General features: G+C 38.9%; 1 protein-coding gene across 1 annotated transcript in view; it reads left to right on the top strand.

The window, feature by feature from the left end:
• Positions 1-6,672: 6,672 nt before the first annotated feature.
• IL17RD (interleukin 17 receptor D) overlaps positions 6,673-25,796 on the top strand; it is a 45,799-nt gene continuing 26,675 nt past the window's right edge. Inside the window, exon 1 of the mRNA XM_054162286.1 lies at positions 6,673-6,768. The gene's annotated coding sequence lies outside the window, so the exon portion shown is untranslated. The remainder of the gene's footprint in view (positions 6,769-25,796) is intronic.

Raw genomic sequence — 25,796 nt, 5'->3', positions numbered from 1 at the left:
GCATCAATCATACTCCAAAATATTTTACTATTCAGTTTCTATGAATGATGCCATATTAAAGAAATTATGAAGATCAAATACTCAGCATTAAACGCTGCTTGTTAAGTATTAACTGCCTCTCAAACACTTTGCTTTTTCGTATTGAACCAGACATTGTTAACAGCCTGGATGGGCCGAAAACTGCCGGGCTGCTTTTGCCCTCTAGTGGAGAGATTTTATCATTACAGCCGGACTTGTCAAATCCTGAATGACATCTGCAGTCATGAGTTGGGCTGCGGGTAGAGAGAATGACAGCAGATCACTGCTTACTTTAATTGTACAAACTTTGTGACCAAATTTATATTGTATGTGCTTAAAAGTGATTGACATTGGTCCTGATTTTCAGAAGTTCTGAGTAGTCAACATTGAACTGAACCTACTGAAAATTGGTGGGTGCTTAATATTTTTGATAGTCTGAACATTTATTAATAATTAGTTATTAGCTTAAGAATTCAGTTTTGGGCAGACAACTTTTTTTTAACTCTTGCTTTTAAATTAGCTTAGGCTGCTTTAATGAGTACATGTTTATATGGCTGCCAACATAGTTTAGAGTAGCAGAATCCTTTTGCATTCCAGAAAGCATTTGACACAGTGGCCAGTAATTTAAAAAAATCCACTGCTTAGAGTTAAACTTGATGTTGTACCAGAAGTCACTCTTACTAATACAGTTGTTCTGTGAGGATAAATAAAGCACTGACAATGCAAAGGTTTGCCACACAGAAACACTTATTACCACCAGACTTTTAATTTGTCATTGTTTTTTCACATTAGAATAGTAAGAAATTCATAGAACACTTTGGGCTGGAAGGGACCTCGAAGATCATGTAGTTCCAACCCCCTTGGCATTGGCAGAGACAGCCTTCAGTAGACCAGATTGCTCATGGCCTCATCCAGCCTGGCCTTGAACACCTTCAGGGAGAGAATATCCATACCCTCTCTGGGAGACCTGCTCCAGTGTCTCACCACCCTTACTGTATAGAATTTCTTTCTAATATCCAGTTTTAATCTATCCTCCTCAAGCTCAATCCATCCCCTCTTATCCTATCGCTGCCTTTCCTTTTTCTCCCCCCCTTCTCTGGGCATGGTTACACAATAATAAGTTTTATTTATGTATTAAAATTCTTCCAGCCAGGTTTCTGTTATTCTGTAATGGTTTCTGTTGCTGGTGTATCTATGCATTGTAATTACAAAAATCTTCAAAATATGTTCTTTACCCTTAATTACCTTTAGCTTTTGTCCACAACTAAAAAGTGATGTCATCCTGAAGTGCTTGAGCAAATAGTTCTTCCGTAGTTAAATGGGATAAATGGCGAAGGGTATTATAAGGCAGGTAATGCTTAGTGAGGGGTCCCTTAGTGTGCTAGGGTTAGTTTTGCAGACATTGCCACGGGATGCTGTTGGCTTTCAGAACAGACTGCTAAACCGAGTTTGAGTTGTTCCCTGCTGCCTTTCCCCCTATTTCCTTGTGGCATGAAAATGACAGGCTGGCTGGATGACAAGTATGGGGCAGTAATAAGACAGGGTTGAGATCAGAAGTAAAACTGAGAAACTTTTAAAAACCTGGTACTTTAACATTTCTGGCCTTTATTCAAACTGCAATGTGGAATCATTGATTTGCATTTTTGATAGCTGATTGAGCTGAAATGCCCACTTTAGAGAAAAATATTGTCTGAAATGAAATGTTAGAAACTACTCAGTTATTACTAAAGAATAAAACATGCATAGCTTGGAGGATGTTGTTCTTTGTTTGAAATGCATCTAGTTCAACAGAACTTTTATTGAAAAATGACTCTTCCATACAGTTTTTAATGTTCTTTGCATTACAAATCTACTTTTATCTAGAAGTGCGGTTTCACATTACACCTAATCCAGTGCAACAGAAGGCTGTCGCTGAAAGATGCAGTCCTGCCTTTCTCACTCTCAGAAACAACAGGTGGCCACGGAGTCAGTTCAGCATGCTTTTGGGGCAGAGAGGAAGGAGTGTATTTGGTGTCATATCAGTAAACTGAATTGTCTCCAAGAACAGAACTGTCTGTTCTTTTATTGTCTTTATATGAGTAAGTAGATGCAAAACTAAACAGAAATAGAGAGTTGACATTTGACTGCAAACATACTCTGCCAGCAGGACAAGCTGGCCTATATGTAATCTTGAGGTCTGAGGAGTGGTAACATTATATGAAGATTTGTGTCCATGCATCACTGACAAATTATTTTAATGGTGATCAGAGGTAATTTTCATATAATGACTGTTTAGTTTATTTCAGTCAGTTCCTTTTCACCTTAACTTGATCTTAGATCTGATGCTAACTTGAGCCTTTAGGAATATAGGACTGAAAGTTTCTTGGTCATTAAGTTTTATTTCCTGTAGAAGACATTAAGTCATCCAGAAAGGTCGCAAGATGAGTCACTCCCTTCTCTCTTCAAGCTTCAAAACATCCCCCAATACCTGAAGAGAGAGACTTGAACTTTTACAAGAAATTTCAAAGATGACAATGTGTCATAAAAAGTGAGCAGGAGGCAAATACTACTGCTTGTACACTACAAGGGACTCTGTAAGGGCTGGCTTGTTGAGCATTAAGGACTAGATGCTAAAGTTTAATACCGTAAACCATCTGGATATAGAAGTGGCGGCTGCTAGTGTCAAAGCAGAATTCATGCATCTAATTCCACTTTCAAGTCCCATCTGGACACAGCAGCAGCTACTCCAAAAGTGCCAATAAATGTTTAGACACAGCAGGAAGCAGTGGGCTGCTGGGACAGCATGCTGTGCTTCTTGCCACGTGCCAGGGAGAAACAGCCAGTTGGATGGAATTGTTCAGGAGACTGAACCTGGGCTCCATAGCCCACACTACTGCAAGCACCCACTAGAAATACCTCTATGACCTTAGGAAGTAGTGTATGTGTCTACAGAAAGGAGCACATAAAACCCTGGGGGTAGAGGGTTTGGGGTTTATTTCCCTGCCTTATTAGGGTGCAGAGTCTTTGATGACTCCAAATCTAATTATTGGTTTAGCTTGGAGCACATGTGCAAGACATGAAAGCGGGTATCTTTATGACTCTGTGCTAAAGTTTCTCCATCTATAAAATGGGACTAGTGATGCACGTTTTACTTTCAGAACTCCATGTTTTGCAGGTATTTTTGGTACGTTTCTCAAAGCCTAGTGATTCAAAAGTTGTCATGGACAAGATAAGTATGGATAACAGTTAATAGTCTTGATTCAAATTTTAATTTTATGGTTTGGGCTCGCTGTCAAATCAGTTGATCAATTTTCACCTGAGCTTAGTCAGGTATTTTGAAGCTATGGCATGGTGCAATATGTGAGATTCCATCAGAGGAGTATTTTTGGGACTCTTGACACTGGTGGGAATATTCATGCCCTTGTTGAAAATGTCCACATCTATTTCTAATTTAGTTCTTAAGGTTTGATACTGGAAGATCTTTCTTCCTCCTTTTTATGCTACATGTTAATTCTATGGGTAAACCATCCCCTGACATGGGGACACTTTAGTGTAAGTAGCTGTTTCCCAAAGATCTGGTTTTCTGCCTTCCAGTATCTGCCAGATCAAGTTCAAGAAGATTCAGACCCTTGCTTTGTGGGTTTTCTGTTCTGGGATCTTACTTGTGCTTTTATGGAGAGTCCTGTCAGAGGTTTCTGAGGTGCTGCTGATCTTTTATTGTTCTGTCCACTTGGTATTGATATCCACCGTCATGACTGTCTAAGATAAATACTTCTACAAGCATGATGCATGCTTTCTGGCCCTGATGGGGGCTTTACCTTTTGCAATCATGGTCAGTCTCTCTTGGGAGATTTCAGTGCTGGAAATAGGAAGTCTGGGTGGAGTGTATCACATCCAAATCTCAGATGCTTTTGCTAAGTGATAAAAATTAGGTAGAGCACTTTTAACCATATCATCACAACTTTGTCTTATGTAAGCTTTTATGTGAACCACAGAGTTCTCACCCTCCTCTCCATCTGGAAACAGCTGCTCAGAAAGGAGCAGAGGGGAAAAAAGTTTTTAGCTTTAAGCAAGAAGGTAGAGTGGCAACCTAAGCCAGCTGTAGAATGCATGATACTGATACCCATGACTTTCGGATATTATGTGTTCTATACTATTTGGAAACAAGAGACTGTTATAAAAAGGACAAAAGAGCCTAAGAAGGGCCACTTTTGCCCTTACATGAGCTAGCAGCATTTTGGAGCATCTAGCTAAAAATGTTAACTGCTGCTATTTGATTCCCACCTCTCCACTACACTTTTCCACAAAAGATTCCAGGGGAAATTACTTGAAATGCTTGCAAAACAAGGAAATACTTCTGTGTTCAGTCAGTTCATTCATGTCAGTAAGGTGGACATGGTGGCAGTATGGAGAGAACTTTTTTCACATGTCATTTTGTTATTAGCATAAGCTTTTGGGAAGGGACCATCAAAGTTGCTTTTGTCAGATGGCATCTTTGCTTTGTGCTAGTAAGTGTAAGGCCTTATTACTAAGACTGATAGTTTTGTTGCTTTCTGAGTACTATCAATGTAGCCAGTGGTCGCTGAGAGTAGCTGTTGTTCTGCTACCTAGGAAATCTTGCTGTTCATTCTGTGTCTTAGTTTATCTTGAAATCATTATAAGCTAATGCATCAAGAGCACAGATAATGATAGTTCTCCTCTTAGTTCTCACTTATTTCAGCTTCTCCATCAGTCTTGTTCTCTATTAACAGAAAACCTGAAATAGATATGCCCCCAGTTTAGAAGACTGTTTGCAGATCAGTGCAGATGAGCTCAACAGGAGCCATAGGTGGTTATGGGCAGCAGAGACATTGTGCTGTAAATAAATCACACGCATGCCTTCCTTGCTTTATCCATGATATTGTGTTGCTTTATGTCTTTTTGTAATGCATGAAAACATAAAAGGACTAGTTAATTACTATTTTTATACAACCTGACAGGATATTTTGTTTGTTTGCTTTTTAAAGAGGCTTTCAAGCCTTTTGTTCACACTTCTGAGTAATGCAAGGAGAAAGTAAAGCAAGAATAACCCAACAGAAGTGCATGATATAGAGTGAATAAACATCTGCTAAACTTTAGTTCTGTTCTGGGATCTACTTGACTATAGAAAACATCTTAGCATCAAATGGTGAAATTCTACCTATAGAATGAGCAGTTTTAATGTTCCCTTTCTCAGAGTTCCAGCCTGTAGGGGAAATGGAGATCATAAATAAGCTTCATTTGTTCCCAAAGCATTAAATGGACTATGGCCTAATCTCCCATTTGGGCTAAAAAAAAGGTTAATGGCAAGAATCTAATTTCTGTTTATGTCACAATGAAGGGCTGTGGCCATCCTGAAGTCACAAACTTGTTTTCAAAGGTGACTGTGAGTGCAAGGGCTATGATTCATCAGCCTAAGCAGTTTAAGGGTTTGATTGTATTGTTTTTGCTAGGAGCCATAAAGGATGGAAAAACTCTATGATGGGTTTAAAACCAGTACTAGTTTAAAAAAGGACAGCTGGTCATGTTTACTTTCAACTGACTGGCTTAGTGGGGTTTTTGCATACTATTTTAATACAAACCATCATGTCTTTCGTAATACTGACGGGTTTGTCTGTTCCATTTGGATTATGCTGTTGTCTAATATTAATCATAACAGAATGTACTACAATCCAAATTATCAAAAAATAATTGAAGTGATGTGCCAGTAAGGAGTGATGAGGCCCTCAGCTACCTCTAAAGCTGAAGTTAGGACTGTGGCCAAAGCGTGGGACCTAGTGTACCTCTAGGGTCCCTTCCAAATGAAAACACACTGTGGATCTGTGATTTGGAAGAGCCTTGGACTCTACATAATTTGGAGAATGTCAGGCAAAAGTCTTCTAATTACTGTCATTCTGATTGTATGAGAGAGGTGATTTAATTTAAAGAAAATTTTTTTTTTTTGGTCAAAGCATGTAATGCCAAAATTTACTATGCAGACCCTAGGTGAAAAAGCTATTTTATTGCTATTTATTACTTCTGTTGCTTTTTCTGCAATTGAAAGTCTATGATAGGATCTTCTCCACCTTGTCTTTCTTAATGTTTCATGTACCACTGGTTAGTTGTGAAGATTCTTGGCCTGTGGCCCTGGTCTTGCCAAATGTTGAAACTGCCTCTCTGTTCCATGAAGACCCGTCCTCGCAGTGCAGTGGTACCTGTGCCTTCTGGCTCGAAGGAAAAAAAAAAAAAGAAAATCTCTCTGCGGTGTAGTAAACGGATCAGCGCAAGGGTATAGCACCCTGTCAAGCAGATGAGGAACGGCACTGCCCGAACCTTTTTCTTTAGGGGGCAAGCGCACAGCACCGCTGCGGATGCTGCTGGGGAAGGGTGCACAGGTGGGGAGTGGCAGCACCCTGTCCTGCCACCGGCCATTGTCACTCCGCCGGGGCGGGACGGAGGGGGCAGAGCGGCCCCCCTGCCTGGGCCTTTGACGGCGGGGCGGGGGCGAGCCCTGCGCCGGGGCCCGGCCGAGGAGGAGCCCCCCGCCCCCGGGCCGGCGGCGCGCATGCACACAGCGGCAGCAGCGGCAGCTCTCCGTCGCTGGTTCCTTACGCTGCCCGCGCTCTGCGGCCGCTGCTGCAGACTATGGCACCTGGGCTGGGGCTCGGCTCCCTTCTGGCGCTCCTCGCCTGTTTCAGCAGCCGCCAGCTCGCCGAGGCCGCTGGAGCAGCCGGCGGCAGGCGCGGGTCAGCAGCCGATGGCTGCGGAGGGAGGGTGAGTAGAGGTGCGCGGTGCCCTTCGCGGGCACGAACGGCCGTGAAGCGGGGCTCGGCGAAGCGCTGTGTGGGTGGAGGCTTGCGGAGACTTCTCCAAGTTGGGGTGTCGGGCACTGTTCTGTGGGCAGACAACCGTATGGGCAGTGCAGGTGGCATGGGCAGTTCCCCGGGAGCGCTGGCAGGCAGCGGGCTGCAGGGGCTGGGGGGAAAGGGTCTGGCAACTAATAAAGCTGCGTCGGGGCTCTGGATCTGGTGGGTGATAGCGGCCGGGGAAGAGGGAGGCATTTCCCGGGCGGGGACCCGTACTGCTCATCGCTTTGGGCGAGGAGGCGGCTTGTAACCAGCGAGTGTGAAGAAGTCACTCCACAGGTCTTTCACCAGCAGCGTTCCCCTTCCTTAAGTCGACCTGCGCTGCGAGAAGGATAAAAGCCATCACTTGGGCTTTGTTATTTTAATGATTCGAGGCCGGCTTGGGGTCTTAGCTTCAGGCCTGATCATTATACAGAGGATGTAGGAAATTTACGGGAGGAAGAAGGGGGAGGAAGGTGATAAACGTTTTATTATTGCACTTTGCCTTTTGTTCCAGTTTCTGGTGATTTGCTGTCAAGACGTCTCATGATTGCTTTTCTCTTTTTGATATTTTAAAATAACTTTTGAGTTGTGTGTCTGGTTTTGTTGTTTTCATTTCTCCTGATGTCTGGTTACAAATGTAGTTGAAGCGTGGTGATCCAGGAACACTGGAAGGAACACAACTGACTTTCATTGCTTTTTCTTTTTGTTTGCCTGTCACTAAGGATTTTCTTGGCTTCAGATCAGATCCTTTGAGAACGTTACTGCAACACACAGTTCAGAAGTTTGTAGAGCATAGTTTAGAAAGGCGAAAACACTGGAAAATGTGTAAAAGAAGACTGCTGGAAAACAGACTTCAAACCCTGATAAATCTTAAGACCTAAGTCTTTGTGTTGGATGGTACCGTTGAAGGTTTAGACTCCCTTTCTTAGAACTTTTAAACTGAGAATTAGGAGTAAAATGCTTTGGCTCAGTGTGTCTATTGTATGTTTCACCAGACATAGGCAGAGTACTCCGCAGGCTCATGACAGCCTCTGTGGGTATTTATGTCAAGTTATGCATCAGCTATTAAGTAAAGTGTTAAAATCAAAAGTCATAACACTTGATTAGCATATTTTGACATTTATAGAAATATGCAGATTCAGTTTGCAATTGATGTGTTTTTATTTATATAGTTAATGCGAATTCATGTGTTACATTATAATTATTTAAATATCATTATTTTGGCTGGCTTGTAGATTAGTAAAAATTATCCTCTTTCCAATTGGCATAAAATTGTCTTTATTGCTCACAACAATTGTATCATTTTAGATTATTAAGTATTTGTGCTGGTTTCTGATTTTGTTATATTTTTCAGCTTCAAGGTCATACTTCCCTAACCCAACTAATAGGTATCTTGTCTAGTTGTGTAGTGATAATTTAATAGTCCAATTTTGTAACACCAATCTTTCTTATGATTGTCTACGTAATCCAGGCAGGGCAGCATTTACTAATGAATTCAGGATGGTACCCATTGTCTTAGTTATGTGGTATTTCTCTTGGTCTGCATGTAAGTTTTGAGTAGATTTGACATACTATTAAATGACTGATGGCCCCTCTAACACATTGTCTGCTCTGGAGCAGGGCTGCCTTTGAAGTAGTACCCTGTAGGAAGTAGAGAGACTATTTGCTCTATTAAAATTCCATGGTATTTCCTCTGTTTAACCACAGGCCACTTCCCCTCTGCCACTCTAAACACTGCAGGGACACTGACTGATTGAAAAGACACAAGCCTTGAATTGTGGCCTATTCAAATAGATACTTTGATTGCAGGTTATTTTAAGTAGTATCTAATTCACGTATGTTAAGGGCGTGAATAAATCTTAGCATTCTTTATAGAGAAAGCAAAAACTGTCTAAATTTCATTAAATGAAGCATTAGAATTGAGGTAATTCTCAACAGCATAAATAAACAATTCAGAAAAATAGTTGACTTTAACAGTAATTTAGGGAGAAATCAAATGCAGATAGCTGGGGTATTTTTATGTATGTTTAGATGCACAGACATTGGACATTTTCCTCTGCTAAAACTGAACGTGTGGTGTGCTTTCTCTACCTGCTTAATCTTCTTATTGAGTGTTGATTTTGAAAATGTGTGTTTCATCTTGGTATATTTGTGCAAGTAATGCTCATTTTCTTTTCACTGTACAAAATACAGGTTTACATTTCCTCAATATACTGTGGCAGTAAAAACTTAACTTGATGACTGTATGTTACTGGGTAGTGGTTAAAAGAATGTGTTGAGGAGGTGCTTGATGTTTTGATTCACAGCTTGTCCTTAATAGCTAGTATTTTTAAAAACTGCAATGTAATTTTTTTTCTTCAATAGCTTCTATTGAAAATATTTGGAAGTATTAATTGCTTTCTCTAGTTATGCTTTGGCATTTGTCTTGGAAGCTCATTGTATTGATCTTAAAGCTCCTTTGCAGCCTGAACGATTCTGTGGTTCTGTGATGTGTCTCCAGTAGGAAAGCAGGGCAAGTATCTTAACACCAGCGTTGCTAAGAATTACTGGGATTTGAGAATGGGGATTGACTTTGCTAAGTCTAGGACTTCTTTCATTGATGTTTAAGTGAAATTTTAATACACTCCTACACTTAATGTTTTTTCAGACTCAGGTAGAACGTTTGCTTAAAGCAGAATGGTGTTGCAAAGTAGCTTTCCATATGGATGGGTTTACTACATCATATGCATACCTTTATCCAGAAAAAATAAATCAAGGAAGGCCTTCTTTTAATCTAGAATAAGTATGTCCACATGGGGAGCTGTTCTGGAAAAGTAGTCTGAATATTTTTCATCCTGCACCAGCCATGAGGTGTACAGAGAAGACAGGCTTGGGCTCTGATGATGATTTGAATATATTTCAGATTCATCTATTTGGTGTTAAACACTTGAGCAACTTTACTCTCAAGTTGTTTTGTAGAGCCTAATGGGACTGCACACATGAGTAATCTTTTTCATATGTTTAATTCCTCTGAAGTTCCTGGCACTGAACCGTGTTCAGTATAAAGCTTAAATTTAATGAGATTGTATGATGAGAAAGAATAAATAAAACAGCATTCATCAAACCTCTTTTTTTTTTTTTTCTCCTTCCTCCACCCTTGTTAACAGAGAGTTGTACCTTCCTTTGCTCTGCTAAGCAAAGCTTATTGGACATACTGGGAATCTGTTCTTATGAGTTCCTCCCTAAAACACTCCTTGTGTTATCTTTTATGCTCTTTATTTAAGGAGCTTTCTATTTCCTTTTCTGTTTTGTAGAAGAGACTCTGAAGATCTCCATTTCCTACCATTGCACTATCAGGAGCTCTGCCTCTCTCATTGTTCTTTAGGTTCATGCTGTTATGTCTCTGCATTTATCTCCTCAAGCATCCCTCCCACACCCCCCCATTCTTTTCTACAGCTGGTATTTTTCAAAGTACAGACCTAAGTCATACTGAAATAATTTTCTCAACTAAATATGTCTTGGGAACGTCATGTAAGATGAAAAATACTCTGCACAATTGTAAGAAATAATTTACCAGAGTTCAATTTTCTCCCTTTATTTCGTAGTATTTTTCACCAGTTAAAATATTTTTTTTTCTCTTGCAGAGTATTTAAAGATTTTAAAGGGTATTGAGCAGAAAACAGACCTAAGGAGAAGCATGGCGGAAGGTGTTAATGTTTACCATCAGGGGGTTCTTTAATCTGTAACAGTTCCAGAGCTGGTTAAAAGCTCTGCAGACCAGATGCCAGCAGTTCTGCATCCTCCTTTTTTTCTTCTCTAAATTTTTAGAATACATAGCTTTCTGTCCACTAGCATACAGAACGATGTGATAGCAGTTTAGAATTGATTAGGTGTGTCATTTAAAGCTTAGTGTGTTTCTCTGATCAGATATAATGCAACATGGTTAGTGCTGAGCTTTGCAAGCATGGTTGGTCATGCAGGTAGGCATCTGTAGTGCTTTTGTTTAGCTTAGAATTTGGCTTTGAGGTCACTCCAGGGCTGGTTTGGGTTGTTGTGTGGTGGGGTTTGTTTTTCTTACGCCCCCCCCCCCCCCCCCTTTTTCAGTTGCATTTATGCAGTGATGCAGCAGAGAACATTGCCCTGTTTCTATTTTGCTGTCAAAAAGTGTTGATGACAGTCTGCCTATTGAAGTTCATTTTAAAATGCACAAAGTAGCCAAAGTGTGTTAGTGTTTAAACAAGCAGATAAATGTTTCCTCAGGAAGCATGAGGTTGTACAGTTTAAGTGATGTGTTTTCAGAATGAGCATTTGAATACATAACCTAGAGAACAAAATTACGGCAACATAACCTTGTCTTACGTAATTGAAACCAACTGTCAGTATTGACAAAAAAAGGATATACTTCTGTGTATGTTTATGTGAAATTGGACAATTTAAGTATGATGCTAATTCATAAGATGTTGACTTAAGGTTTCTACAGCTGAAGTCCCTTAGGACTGTTATAGATAGGATTAATTTCCTCTCTAGATCACATCCCTTAGTTTAGATGTTGAACCCTTCATTACTTCCTCCAAAATCTGTTTTTGAGTAAGTATTAGTGTATAACTACTGTATCAGACTTGTTAATTTAAAATCCTGAGACACTTACTTAAGAACAAGTTGTACTTTAATAGATTAATGCTTTATAGTCCTCTTGTGAAAAGATGTTAAGCAGTCATAATTAGACAATGTTAGCTTTTCCTTAATTATTTGATAATGTTCCCATAACATGGATGTTACTTAATTAAAACTGCAACTTTTAAGGGGTGTTTAATAAGGACAAGCTGTCTTTTCCAACAGAGCAGTCTAAAGATGAGGAAACAAAGCTTTGATGTGAATTTCCCTGCTCAAAGGCTGACTTTGACCCATTAATGTAGCATGTTTTTTAGGAGCAAACAAGCCAAGAGGAGTGTGAAGTGTTACTGGAGAACTCCTCAGCTTGAATGCCATTTTTAAAAGTAAAAATGTATTTTATTTCTACAGTATATTGCTTTGGTTTTATGTAACTGCTGCCAGTATAATGAAATGTGTTTGAAATGCATTTCTTGTCTGAAACTTGAGGTTAATACTAGTGTATCTCTACCATGTATGCATAAATACATCACATCTAGAAAAACACATAAAAGTTATAACAAATGTGATGTTTGTTTGTTAAATCCTTCTCTCCATATGAGTTAGGAAAAATTATTTTATGGAAGTGCAAGTTATGTAAATATAAAATAAGGACCTGTGGCTAGAAGAGTAGATATTAACTAATTTTATCTTATGGTAATGTGAGGCTTCAGGATCAAAAGGAACAAGTGTGAATTTGAAAAAGAATGTTATCTTTTTATGCATGTAGTATTTGACAACTGTTACATGGTCCAGCTGTTTGTCTTTTCCATCTTTTCTCAATAGAAACACCTGTCTTGATACCCAGAAATCCTACATGATTTTCTCATAGAGACTTTAACCAGATGCATACTTACTGAAGTAGTGAATACAGGCTTATGGCAGTAACTGATAGACTAATTAATTTGCTTACCATAAAGCAAGTATATTATCACTTTGATTATCCAAAAATTCTGCCAGCCAAACCGGGTATGAATGTGTACTTCAATATTCTTGAACCTGTTTTTAATTAATAAATTGCACTTTCAACACTGATAGAGTCTGGATTTTAAGGAAGTATTGTTGACTTCTGTGGATTGGAGAAGAGGCCCTTCATCAAATGGGTGTATTGGTGTAAAGCAAGCAGATACAAGTTTTGGAAGTGAGTCAAAGTGTGTAGGCAATAAATATTAAGGAACAGTGGGAAGTACAGGTAAGAAATCTTTGTTACTGAATTTTAGTGGCTCTCCTGTTTCTCTGGATCTACGTGTATCCAGTGTTCTGTCTTAGGAATGACTTTGCCACTGAAACTAAAGCATCTATCAGTAAATCTTTTCCTAATAAATATACACATTCTTAATACTATGTTTTCTGAAGTTCATAAATATTTTATAACTGCAGATCCTGAAATGGTTTTCATTTCAGTATGTCAGCAGCGTTTCTACTTATCTGCCTTGAAACCACTTTGAGCACGGCCTTTCTTGGTTGGCCATGTGTGTAGATAAGGGTCTGAGTTTTGGTTTTGAAAACATTTGGAGTAACTGACTTACCAGTGAAGTGAATCTGATTTCACTGTATCAATGCTTGAATTTTTGCTAAGTCTTCTAACAACAGCTTTCAATGAGTCTCTGCTTGCCAGGCTTTCTGTCATACAAATTGCTTTGTTTACAACCAGCAACACTCAGAAGGCAAGCAGATATCTGATGTGTTAGCTCCTCTGTTCATGGGGCATTTTCTATTGTGTACTCTCAGTCAAATGCCCCTAGAAGAAACTGTCTAAATGTAGTTTTGTGACTAAAGAATAGAAGTAGGCCTCTGAATAATTTGTAGTGTGCAGAATGTGATTCTGAGGAAGCAGACTTACTGTGATTTAAGAGTACTTCAGAGAAACTTTTCAGTGCTCTTTCTCATCCAGTAGAAAGAGCACTAAAAAATGAAATGTTTATGTCAAGGCAAGTCAGAGCAGCTGCGAGTCCAGCAGTAACTGTCAGTCATACCTGTGCAAAGTTTGACTGAATTCTCATCCCTGCCCAAAATACAGTCTTTAGTCTTCCAAACATTGCAGAGCTGGAGGCAGAAGAGATGGAATGAGCACCAGAGAAGAGCATCACGGTAAAAACAGAACAAGATGAGGCAAAGCTGATGGTTCTGGAATAAGTTTTAGTCCTCTGGACAGTTCAACTAGAGCATGTTCAAGTAACACATTTCAGCTATTAAAAAAACCCTACCAAACAAAATCCAACAACAAATCTAAACAAACAAACCCACCAACCACCAACAACAAAACAACCAATAAAAACACAAAAGATAATACCAAACAAACTTCAAGAGCTCACTGAGGAAGCTTCACAGAAGCATATTCCAGACAGACAAGGGAAATTGCAGCTTAGCAAGGGGGATTTTATGGTAAGAACAACTTGTAAGAATATAATACAAGCAACAATACATGAGGCCACATGTACAGATCACATAATTTTTCTAGTCCTCATGTCACCTCTTGCCACTGTGTGGAGATATTCCAAGAACGTGAGGAAAATTAAATGTCCAGGTAGGGATTGGTTTTCTCAGAGTTTGGCCTGATTATTAAAAATAAGTTAAGCTTGGATTAGAGGTTTAGCAACCATCAGCACATGTTTTGGGAGAGATTTCATTCTTTGGATTTCTGTCTCACTTGAAAGCTGTTACAGTGTTATATCACTGTTGGCTTTGAAGAAATGTTTCTTACATCCTGTTTTATTACTCCTTGTGTTGATAATGGTGCAAGAATCCAATGAGTATGCCAGAACACTGCCTCTTGGTACTCTCTTCTTGGTGAATCATTCAGGTAGCAAGGGAATACTGGAAGGAAGCTAATTCTGTGATGAGGAAGTGTTTGCATCCTCATTTGGTATCCTGTCCATTCATCCACGTGTTTTCCTCCTCTCTTGACTGCAGAGGAGGATTTTTCACACATTTGAAAATCAAAATGCCCTATTAGATTCTAGTAATGGACTCATACTAAGTGATTCTTTCTGTACTTTCAAAGCTCCTTCTGTTCCTTCCTATGCTCTTCAGGCAGTAGATGATGAATGTCTTCAAACAGGTAGTTGAATTATGTCTGTTTGCTTAGGAAACTACTTGTCCACTCCTGCTAGAGTGGTACATTGGACACTTCAGTTCCACTTCAGCCTGAGTTAAACAATCCAATACTGACCATAGATGAGTTCCTTAATCTGTAGTGAGCAGGTTAAAATTAAGTATTAAATCCTTTTCTTAGTATGTTATCATTACTAGGGCTGGAATCATTGCTAGAACAACCTTTTTAATAGGTTTATGTGGAGAAGAAATAAGGAGTGCAACAAGATTAATTATCAGCCTGCAGATGTGCACGATGCAGAACATACAGGTTAGGGATTGCTTTGTTTGAGAGGACCAGAGAATCCCTGCTCTTTCATTTCAGTGGTAGGACATTGTACCTCTGAATAGAAATCAAGGCCTTTAGGGAGTGGACTAGGCACTTCCAGGGGCAGGTAGAAAGAAAACACTTGATAGCTTACCTACTGCATGTTGATGCACTTTGATGTTTCACAGTAGTATGTAAATGGCTTTTGAACATACGGAATATATATCCCAGGAATCTGTTAGATGCATGTGATGATCTTGCTTCGTGTTGCTCTCGTTTAAAGCTGTAGGTGCATGAGCACCCTGTATTTTTCTTACTTTTTTCCAATTTGGTCCTTTGCTCTTATTCAGCAAGGCATTATATCTGTATTTGGGACACATCATTCGTGCTGCATATTCTGATGTACCCCAATACATGTGAGAGGCAGCTTTGTCCTAGGAGATTTCATGCTAGTTCAGGTATCATATCTCTTCTTGCAGGCCTGAAAGCAGAAACTGAAATTTATGATCTGGTTAATTCAACTGAATTAGAGTTGTGTGTCCGTGACTGATCTGAATCAAATTTGTACCACTTGGTGATCTGACATGATTACCTTGGTGTTGACAGATGTACCTTCTGCTTGGCAGCATGGAGTCTGCAAGCCAGCAGTCTTTGAGTCAGTACCTGGCCTTTTCCTTTGCAAATGCTGTAAGAAGCATAACGTGTCACAGTAATGCTGAGCTCATTGTGATGTCTTCAAAAGAAATGCTGTTGAAATGTGTTCTTCTGTTTTCTCTAACCTTTTTATTCTGATGATCTAACATTGAAAGTACAAGCTCCTTCTGTGCTGGAACTCTGGGTTGGCAGAAACTATAAGGTACAAACGAGCATGCAGAGTTCAAAGGGCTCTACCTACATGTGTCTATCAGATCATCATTTGTGATGAATGGTGAGTATTGCCCTATCAACTTGGCAACATCAATTTAAGTCTTGAGACTGCTACATGGAGGAGATGATAGGCCTGCAGTTTGCTTGGTACTGCACATCTTGTGCTTAAAGGTTTCCAAATAATTGATTTCTATTGATCTATCGACATGATTCTTTTATGTCAGAAAATCTTACATAATAACCATTTCTGTGGCAGTATGGCAATGCTGAATTTCTCTCGTGGTTGGTGGGCAGACTAGGATTTTAATTTCTGACCTTCCCAATGTTCTTCACTCTTATATCAGTGGGAGGGACTAGATATTTCTGATCTTACTTCTGACCACATTCAAATCCAACCAAGCAATCAGTGACTTCTCTGACTTTTTTTGTATACGGCTGTGGGAAAATTCCTGGTTGGCTGGCTATGAATTAATGAAAATCCGTAGAATGCTTCACTAATGATAGCTCCTGTGGCTTTAAAAATGCTGTTCCCTTTTTTAATTTGAGGAAGGTCACAGAGGTTTACAGAAACTAAGAAAAGAAAACTCAACATCTGGTTGTGCTCTGTTGATGACTGCTTTTGTGTGAAGAAAAGTTATGGCGTGTCCTCTGCATCAAACACATTCAAGGTGATTCTTTCTAAGAACTCTTTGCAAGAATGCTTTTCACTCAAACTGTGTTTTCTAATTAATTTTGCTTTGTATTTTCAAATGGAGGATCTTAGTCCTCCATGGGAATTCCAGACTCCTAATGCTGTCACTTAAAATGCACCCCGCCTTTATAAAATAAACTTATTTTCTTGAGTTTTGTGTTTGTAAGTAAAAAGAAAATTAAAACATTCTTTGTTTCTACAGCCTTTAAAGTTGTAGAACTCCAAGATGAAACCAGGCTGTTTTGTTAGATTCCAAGATTCATGAAAGGAAATTTGCATGTCCATAGTTGAGTTTCATCTCTTTACAGAAAAAGTTCCAAAGAGTAATCTGGTTTGTAAGGCTTCCCTTTTTATTATTTTAATTTTATTAGTTAAAAATAATATAATTTATATATATATATTTTAAATAATGTGGGTTGAAAATGTGTCTGAATTTAACTTAGCTAGTGGGCAGGCATAGGATGAGAATACTTAGGCCCAAACAGTAAACCTAAATTGTTAAAGCTAGAAGCTATCAGCTGCTCAGTTAAACGTATGTATTTCAGGTGAGACTGGCCTGGAATCAGAAAGCATAAAAAATTACAGCTTTAGAGGCTTTTAATAGTCACATTATCCTTTTATTTTATACAGTGATTTAAGCAAATGATATGCAGGCCTCTGTCATCTGCTTGTGGAAGCAAGACCCCAGTCTCTTTTCCTTTCAGACATAGAATACTAAGGGGTTTGTTTAGTGGATTTGTTTCTGTTGTTTCTTGGGGTTTTTATTTTAAGAGTTGAAGTTTTACCTTTTAAACTAAGTGACAAAACTTCTGACTTCTGTTTTGATGGGATTTTGTCTTTTATGGCTCACGTGGCTTAATTAGCTAGCACTGAGCATCTGTGACTGGCTTCAGTGCAAAAGCTGGGTGCTTTGCCCTCTTGACAAACAGGCTTATAGCTGGCTGCTGCTTTGTGGGTATGGGAATAGTACTGCCTGCTAGACTAGGAGGTGAGTTCAGAGTGTGCCGGAGCATCCTATGTGGAGAGTTTCTCAGCACAGGGCAGTGCTGCAGACAGCAGGACTAACTCAGAGCCAATAAGCTGAGTACCAGAAGCAGGACAGCTGTCTTAGTGAGGAATCATACTGGTGTTCATGGCTGACTTAAAGCAGAGCTGTTTGCTGGTTTGGCGATTTCTGATGCTTAGGCACTAAGGCTTAAGCTTTAGCGTTGCATAGGTGTGTCCTGGAACACACTTGCGTGTTGTCAGGTGGTGCCCTGTAAGTTACATCGTAGTTTGTCACACAGTAATAACACTCTTTACAAATAGGATATCTCTCCCTGAGGGATAGATAGCTTTTCTCTAAATATACTAGAATAACTTCCAGTACAGCTGCCCAGACAGTGAAGAATTCCATCCCTTTTCCCTGTCTGAGCTATTCAGGTGCCAGTCTGTAACTTGTATCAAAGCCCTTGTAAGCCTGTGTGCACTGCTTCATCCTCCTCTGTTTCTGTGGGGGTCAGTGTATCTCCCTGTCTGGGCTTGTCCCTGATTATAGGCAGTAGTAACAAAATGAGGATGGAAGGAGGTTGGAACTACTAACTCGTGCAAAAGACTGCTCTGCCTGGATGAGCTTTAAATACAGTGCTGGAGGGGCTTGTTGCTGAGTCACAAACCTTTTCAGCAAAATTTTCAAGCTTGTGTTGGGCTTCCCCTCAAAGTCTTAGAGATAAGGGGTATAAATGGGTCGTTTAGACTTCATTCACCCTATAAGGGTGAGCAGATCCTTAGAAGCTCAGAGTGGGATTCTGACCAAACTCTTGTTAACTTTCTGTGGGATTTGCTCTCTTCTGTGGCTCAAGGTGTAGTTTTATACATTTTATATTGACTTAGCAGTGAAGCTCATTAGTGAAATCTCCACTCCCAATTGTTTTCTCCCACTATGGTGTTGCTGTTTGCCCATCCCTCTCACCACCTAATTTTGATGCACCTGTTTGCGAATTGGGTTGTAAATCACATCATTAAAACAGTTTGAACTGAAAGTGTCCTTTCCCCACAACTGGAACTGTTTCAATGACATGGATAAAACAAGCTCCCTATGCAGTTACGTTATGTTCAGAAGTGGTGAGCTGCAGCATGAAGGAAGAGCCAAAGACTGGACAGGGGAGCCAGGAAGTCCCTAAGCTAATTTTGTGATTAAGTCAATGTTCCATGTAACTGTTCTGATACTTTTAAAATTCCCACTGTCAGTGTGTGTTAATTTAGATAGCTTTACAAAAGTATCTCATCAAAAGGTTTGACATTAGTATACAGAGCATGCATGAAACTTTAAATGATACAAGATTTGTGGTGTGAACATTTTTTAAACAGTGAGTTTTTCACAAGCAAGGAGATGATGATGTTTCAGAAATCACTTCAGCGTCTGTTGAAATGCAGCCAGCTCTGTGTTGGGATACAGAGTGCACTGTAAAGCTATACAACCCTTCCTGCCAGGAAATGAAGAGCAGTGTATTCATTTGTAACCTGTGGGGGAGACTTCACTACGCAGCCTATAGTATGTGAATGGAATTTGGGCAAGTAACCGCTACAATTACAGAATCACCCACTAGGCCTCACGTAATTCTGTTTCTTACCTTGCTTAGAAGACAGCATCTCCTATTAGTACAGTGTCTATGAGCAAATTTGTGTAGTTATGAAGTACACTTAAGGGTTATTCCCCGTTATAAAGACATTTGATTTTACTTCCCACATTAGAATTTTATCTGAGGCCTCCTGATGCTGCTTCACAAGGCATGTATTAAGATCCCCAGGGGAAGAAAGGGCCAGATGTATAGACTGAGCTTTTGTTATAAAAGAATATCTAATGTTTTGTTCTTTCTGCTGTATAATATATTTAGCTAAGATGCTTTTCACAGTATCAGTAACATGATTTATCCCCAAATAGTTACAGCTTTGCTTGATTGTTTACCTTTTTCAGCAAAGTATGTTGGTTGTGTGTAATAATCATCTCTACCTTAGTTTACCTTCTGACAGGAGCAGTAGGTTAACTACACCACAAAAAAAGGTTAGATTAGGAATCAAAGAGACAAAACAAACACCTAACTCAGCCTGACTCATAACAGGTGAAAAGTTATTATTTTGTGATTCTTAAGAACATCAATGGAAACAAAAGCTTTATCTTTTATTCATTAGTTAGGAATAATGCAGGTTGAGATAGCTTAGGTTTCTCCATTTAGTTGCACTTGTAAGAATAATTCACTAATCATGCCATTCACTTTTGGGGTTCCCTTTCAATAAGGACCACTAGCCGTGAAATGTCATGCAGAGGTTTGAAAATGGGACATTCAACTCACTACAGAATGAGATGCAGGGACAGAATTTTCTTTTCATTACATTCTGGCAGCAAATGTAGGAGTCAAAGCCACAGAGTAAGTGATAGAAAAATGGTTGGTATTACCTAACAAAGCTGACACATATGGGTGACTGTTGTTCAGTATAGCCACATTACATTTGGTACATATATATATAAAACCCCAGAATCTATACAGAAGTTAACAATATATAAACAGCAGTTTATTTGCGTGCTTGTATGTGGAAAGTTGATTTGTAGTTACAGGTATGATTTCCTCTCTCTCCCCACTCAGCATGGTTAGGTTGTGTTGCAGCAGAGGAAATAATTGTTTCCATGTTTGTCCTTTACAATCACATCCTAGTAGCATTCCTGTAGTAAACTATCATTCTCATTGGAACTGCTGGTTGTAGATTTACTTCTCAATTCACTGTAAGGATGCAATTGTATGTATTAATAGAGTTGAGGGTTTAAACTGAGAAGGATTTATGTTGTGTATCATATTTAGCTTCCTGTTCAGTGTCTCAGGATTTGATGTTTATATATTCAGTTTAACTGTGATAAAATGAAGGCAGGTAAAAATTTGAGAGAGATTACAGGTTCTACTTAACTTTTTAGTCTGTGTATTTAAATGCTTAAGGTCTTAGAATTTATGTTGCAGTTCTGTCTCCTCAGATAAGATGCCTGCGAGAAGTAAACTTTTTCACGGTATTGACTTTCTGTATAGAGGTTTTTTTGATAGAAGTGAATGTTTCTTACAGGAAAAGATCCTTTAGTGTGATTGTCTCTTAAAAAAAAGAGGTTAAAATGTGATTGTAAATGCTTTTTCAAGTATTTTTAAGTTTGGAAGAAGTTTTTTCATAACACGATCAAAGCCGCATAACCTGTGGCTCTGTTTTTGTTACATATGCTTATGGTCTGTGGATAACATTACATTTTTTCAGCATGAAACTGAACACTTCAAATCCCTAAAGCAGTCTCAAATTTATGGTTAATAAAAGAATTTATTGTACTGGATGTCATCTGTTATATCACTCTAGGAACAGAAACTGGCAGTGAATGGACAGGAAATATTTCCATTTCAAATCACTTCAATCTTATGATCTAGGGTGAAAGTGTCTGATTTCAGAAAAATCACTGTGAATATCCATGTAATACAAGTATTTTATTTAAGAGTACATAATCTTTTTTCAAATACTTATTTCTGTTTTATAGTATTTCATGTAAAGATGCTACTTATTAGTGTCTCTTACTGTCTATATTTTAGTACTGACCCCTTAACCTTTTCATTGCAGAAGGAATAGTAATGTATTTCAGATAAATATCTCTTCATGTCAAGTGAACAGCAATTTGGTGATTCACTGTACAGTGGCCAAACTGTTTCAAAAGTCTCAGACCTTTGTAATTGCTTGGTTTTCAAGAGTGTGAACTCCTATGTGATGATTAGGTTTACCCATCATAATGGATTTATATCAAAGCTCTCCCCTTTTCCAATGTATTATGAAGTGTGAGATGCATGGATTGTAACTTGATTAATGGAAACTTCAAGCAGTCAGATTGGAGTTTCTCTGTATTCTTCATGTGTTAAGTGGTATTTGAACAGCTCTACATTTGAAAGTATTTAACGCATTTCAAATGGATATATTTTTCTAGGAGACCCAGGAAAACATGGGAACACTAAATCTGATACTTTTCATTTGAGTTCTTTGTTTCAGCTAATTAATTATATTTTACACTTTGTCTAGTGTATCACAGTATCACAAAGGCTGGAAGAGACCTCAAGGATCATCGAGTCCAACCTGTCTCCACAGACCTCATGACTAGACCATGGCACCAAGTGCCACGTCCAATCTCCTCTTGAACATCTCCAGGGATGGTGACTCCACCACCTCCCTGGGCAGCACATCCCAATGACGAACGACTCGCTCGGTGAAGAACTTTCTCCTCACCTCGAGTCTAAACCTCCCCTGGCGCAGCTTGAGACTGTGTCCCCTTGTTCTGGTGCTGGTTGCCTGGGAGTGTAGAGGTGGAAGGGAAAAGGAATTCATGGTCATGTTCAAAAGGAAACAAGAAAAGCCTTGTATGATTGCTTTCCTTCTGGGAGTGTGTCTAATTTGAAGTGACATGGGCGTATTTGTAAATAAATAAATTCTGGGTTTGTTTGTTATTTTACAGAACATGGGTAAGGAGTGAATATAGAGTGTCTGATGCTTTGAGGATCTGGTCTGGAGTCATGAAGGTGATCAGATTAGGCAGAAATTAAATAGGGGTCTGTATTTTTGGTTTCTGCCCAACAACTGTAAAATTATTCCACGACAATCATAGCAGATTATTATATATTATCTGACTTGACACTATGTTTCTTGTAGATTTTTAGTTCAGTGTCTTGAACATCACTTTGTAGAAAGCTCAGTTTATTGTCACTGTAAATGTGAGCTTAAGTGGTTTGCCTACTAACTTTGTGAGGGCTTTTTTTCTCTAAGCATCAATAGTTTAGGTTTCAAGTTGTCGAATTTGTATCAGCAATTACCCTGGCTATTCTATTATGATAACTTAACCTTGCACATTATTACTAACCAAAACAACTCAAGCAAATGCTCCACCAATTACAATACAGAGAGCTGTGCATCTATTTTCTTTTTTAAGGTCAAGCCTTCGCTTCTGTATGTCTGCATATTAAATAAGTTATTTAGGTGTATGGGATTTTTTTCTGGTTTGTTTTCCTACAAAGGTGAAAAACAAGCCTTAATAGGGTTAAGATTTAGTACTCTAACTTGGGCAGTTGGGAGAATTTCGGTTATCTGAGTTGTAGTCAAAGCCCCACAATTATGTAAATACAAAGCATTCCCCTTTTAAATACAGAAAAAAATATAAATGATGGATTTGTTGTAAAACTTGTTAAGTTACCATGACTGTCACCAAAGGACATGAACTGAAATCTGCATCTCATTGTGACAGGAGCATGGTGTCTATATGCACACACTATAAATGGATACCTGGCTATCTGAAATTAGTGGAGGATAGTAAACTGTTATCCCATTTTGTAGATAGGAGGCTAAGACAAAAATTAATATTACTGAATTACTTCCTCAAGGTTGTCAGTATAGGGTATGGATAAAGCAGGAAATGAGCTTGTGTTTCCCTGAGTCTCTGAGCAGGGAGAAATCATAATAATTCTTCTGGGCAATATTCAGTGTAAATGGTGCTTGTGTGTTGTTTGGTTGGTTTTTAACGGTTAGTACTTCATGTCCAAGACTTTTCACAGAGAATTATGTGAGAAAGAAACTGAGATTGAGAATTTTTCTTTAATCTTAAGGCTTTGTGATTGTCACCGTCCTCCCTATGTGTATGTACAATACCACAGGGACATGCTGGTCTGTGACTAGACATTATAAAATATGCCATGGTGGCAATCAGTTACAACCTTTTGCATTCTGGCACCTACCCTGGCTTCACCTCTTGGGCTTTTCTACAGTAGAAATGCTATATAAGACAAGAAGTTTGCTGGTTTGTTGGTTTGTTGTTTTTTTCCTTATGAACGGCTTACCTGTTTGATACAGTGTCCCAACATGTATTTCTCCTTATTTCTGGCAATTTTAGAGAGATGGGTAACATGACAGTTTAGGATACCCTCTCTTCAGATTCTTTCCTCTTCTGGCAACTTAGTGTGCTGTGAGTCTGGACATTACTGGTGCAGCTTGTGTGGAAACCAGAGGAAATTCTTTAGACAAGCACAGCAATGGCATTTTTCCTGAGGCTAAACACACTTCGGACCATTCCTGCATCTTGTCAGAGTAGGCCATGAGAGAGTAAACCCATATGCCAAGCCTGCATTTGTACATCAGGCATTTGATTTTAGAGTTTCTGTTATTTGCCCCAAGGTGTGGTTTCCTATTACTGTGTACTAGTGAGTTTGGAAATATGTAATTTAAAACAAAGATGCTTTGACTAAAAAAAAAAAAAACATTCTAGGAGCTTGGTAACAGCAATCCTTCATTGAAAAGATTTAGAATGAAAATACTGCAGAAGATAGCACCAATGAATTAATTTAAAGCTCAAGCTAATTGGGATGGCAAGTTGTGTCAGTGTTTAGCAGATACCATGTTTATTGACAAGTAGTGCATTAATTAGGATGAAAAAGGCAGTTATGAACTAGCCAGGTACTGTACAGCTAGAAGGAGTAATCTTTGCTTTGGCATCCTTTCAAAAGCACTTAACGTGAAATACATAGGAAAATTGCATCTCTTAAACTGTTTTACCTGTTCAAGTGTATTATAAAGTGTGATATCCATAGGATGTGACTTTTATTAGTGGAAACTGAATGGAGTCAGACTGGAGTTTCAATACCATTTCAAACATTAAATCTATTTAAAAAAAAAAAAAAAAGAAGTGTATTTAGGTTTCTTTTTTCAGTAGTTAAAAACCTCATGACACATGATAGCACATAATGCCTAAAGAGTTTGCCAGTGCAGATGCACTTAAAACACATACATTTCTTTGATTTTTTTTTTTTTTTACATTTTCTTTTTCTCCCTCCCCAGCAGTAAGATGTAGCAATACCTCTCGCTTTTCAAATCCAAGTACTGAAGAGAGGTGGGCATGCAGGAATATTTGAATATGTTCTGTCTTTTCTTCATCCTTTTTTTTGATTGTGAAAAAACTCAATCTCGATGGCAGAAACTACTCTGTGTAATGTGAGATGGTTCAATAGCACAGTTAGGGACAAAACAGATGGATTTGCAGAGGTAAAGATTAAAATGTGAGGAGAATAAAGTCAGCCGTGATGACCAGGTGAATTCTGAGGTAAACTTTCTTCAAGACTGGCAGTTATCAGAAACATTCTCAAGAATATATCCTCAGAAAACTGTGTTTTGGACAGTTTTATTGTGTTGTGTTTAGATTCTTGGAGATAATTACCGTTTGTTGGAGCCTTTTCTGCTTAAGTAGCTGTAAGTGGGGAAGCTCCAGTTTGCTTGCAGAGAGATGCTGGTGTAGTTGGAGACTTCTTTTTCTTCCAAGTATCCTTCAGGTGGACCAAAAGTGTTTGTGCAGCTTTGTGTATATAGATTTCTGACACATTCCAAATGGAGGCTTTTTGGCTGCAGACTTGATGGCTGTGCTCCACAGAGGGTAACCAGAAGTGTATAAATTCCCTGGCAGCTGAAGCTTTAAATCTTCAGCCATCAAATGTATCTGAAGTTCAACCATGTGGGTCATCAGTACATAGTAAGCACTGGAACTTCTAATCCTCATTGCTGGTTCTATTACTACTTAAGCTATGGGAGTAGTTTTCATCTCTGTGAAACAGGACTAGATGGAGGCTCTAACAGACATCTATTTGTTAAAAGCACCAAGTTCAGCAGTAAGAATCTCTGCATGCTTGTGTTGGGGAGGTGGGAGTAACAAGGCATATCAGTGAGAGAACCAAAGCCCGTACCTTTAACATGGTTAGAAGGAAAGGCAGCATAACAGAGACTTGTTTCTAGCTCTGCAGGAAGCCAGCTTATGCAGCTTGTCCATTAACTTTGTGAAAGGAAGAAAGGGAGGAATAGTTGATTGCTTCCTAGGAGCAGATAAATAGGGGAAGGCAATTAATTTTATTAGCGTAGTTGATGTACAAGAACTTTTACTTCTAGCCAAAAAGTATTGTTAGTCATTGTGTTTGACATAATGGTCCCTTCATTTTCAGTGGTTTGGGTTTTTTCCTCATCCATGTTAAAAAAGTCTGATACAGTCATTAAGACAGTCTGTTCTGAAACTATAGCAGTCTGCTTCTCACTTTTGATGGGGAGGATTGTATAACATGGCTGTATATGGAATAAATGTGGTGCTTCTTGGTGTGTTATGTCCCTCAAGACTTTGAACTCAATGCAGAAGGTAAATTTGTCTTGCTACTGAGTAGATGCCTATAGCATTTGAAGTCCTAGCTTCTTATCTTCGAGGCAATTTTAAGTTATGTAGCTCACAAGGATGATACCTTTGGAAATAGATGCGTGTGTCATTTTAAAGAAAGTTGGTTCTTTACTTCATCTCCTGCAAAACCAAGATTTGTGTGAGAAATAAAAAATACTGCTGGGG

This window comes from Dryobates pubescens, chromosome 1 (genome assembly GCF_014839835.1).
Source record: "Dryobates pubescens isolate bDryPub1 chromosome 1, bDryPub1.pri, whole genome shotgun sequence".
Lineage (NCBI taxonomy): Eukaryota > Metazoa > Chordata > Aves > Piciformes > Picidae > Dryobates > Dryobates pubescens.
The sequence above is the reverse complement of the archived record's forward strand: the minus strand, read 5'-3'. Positions and strand labels throughout refer to the sequence as shown.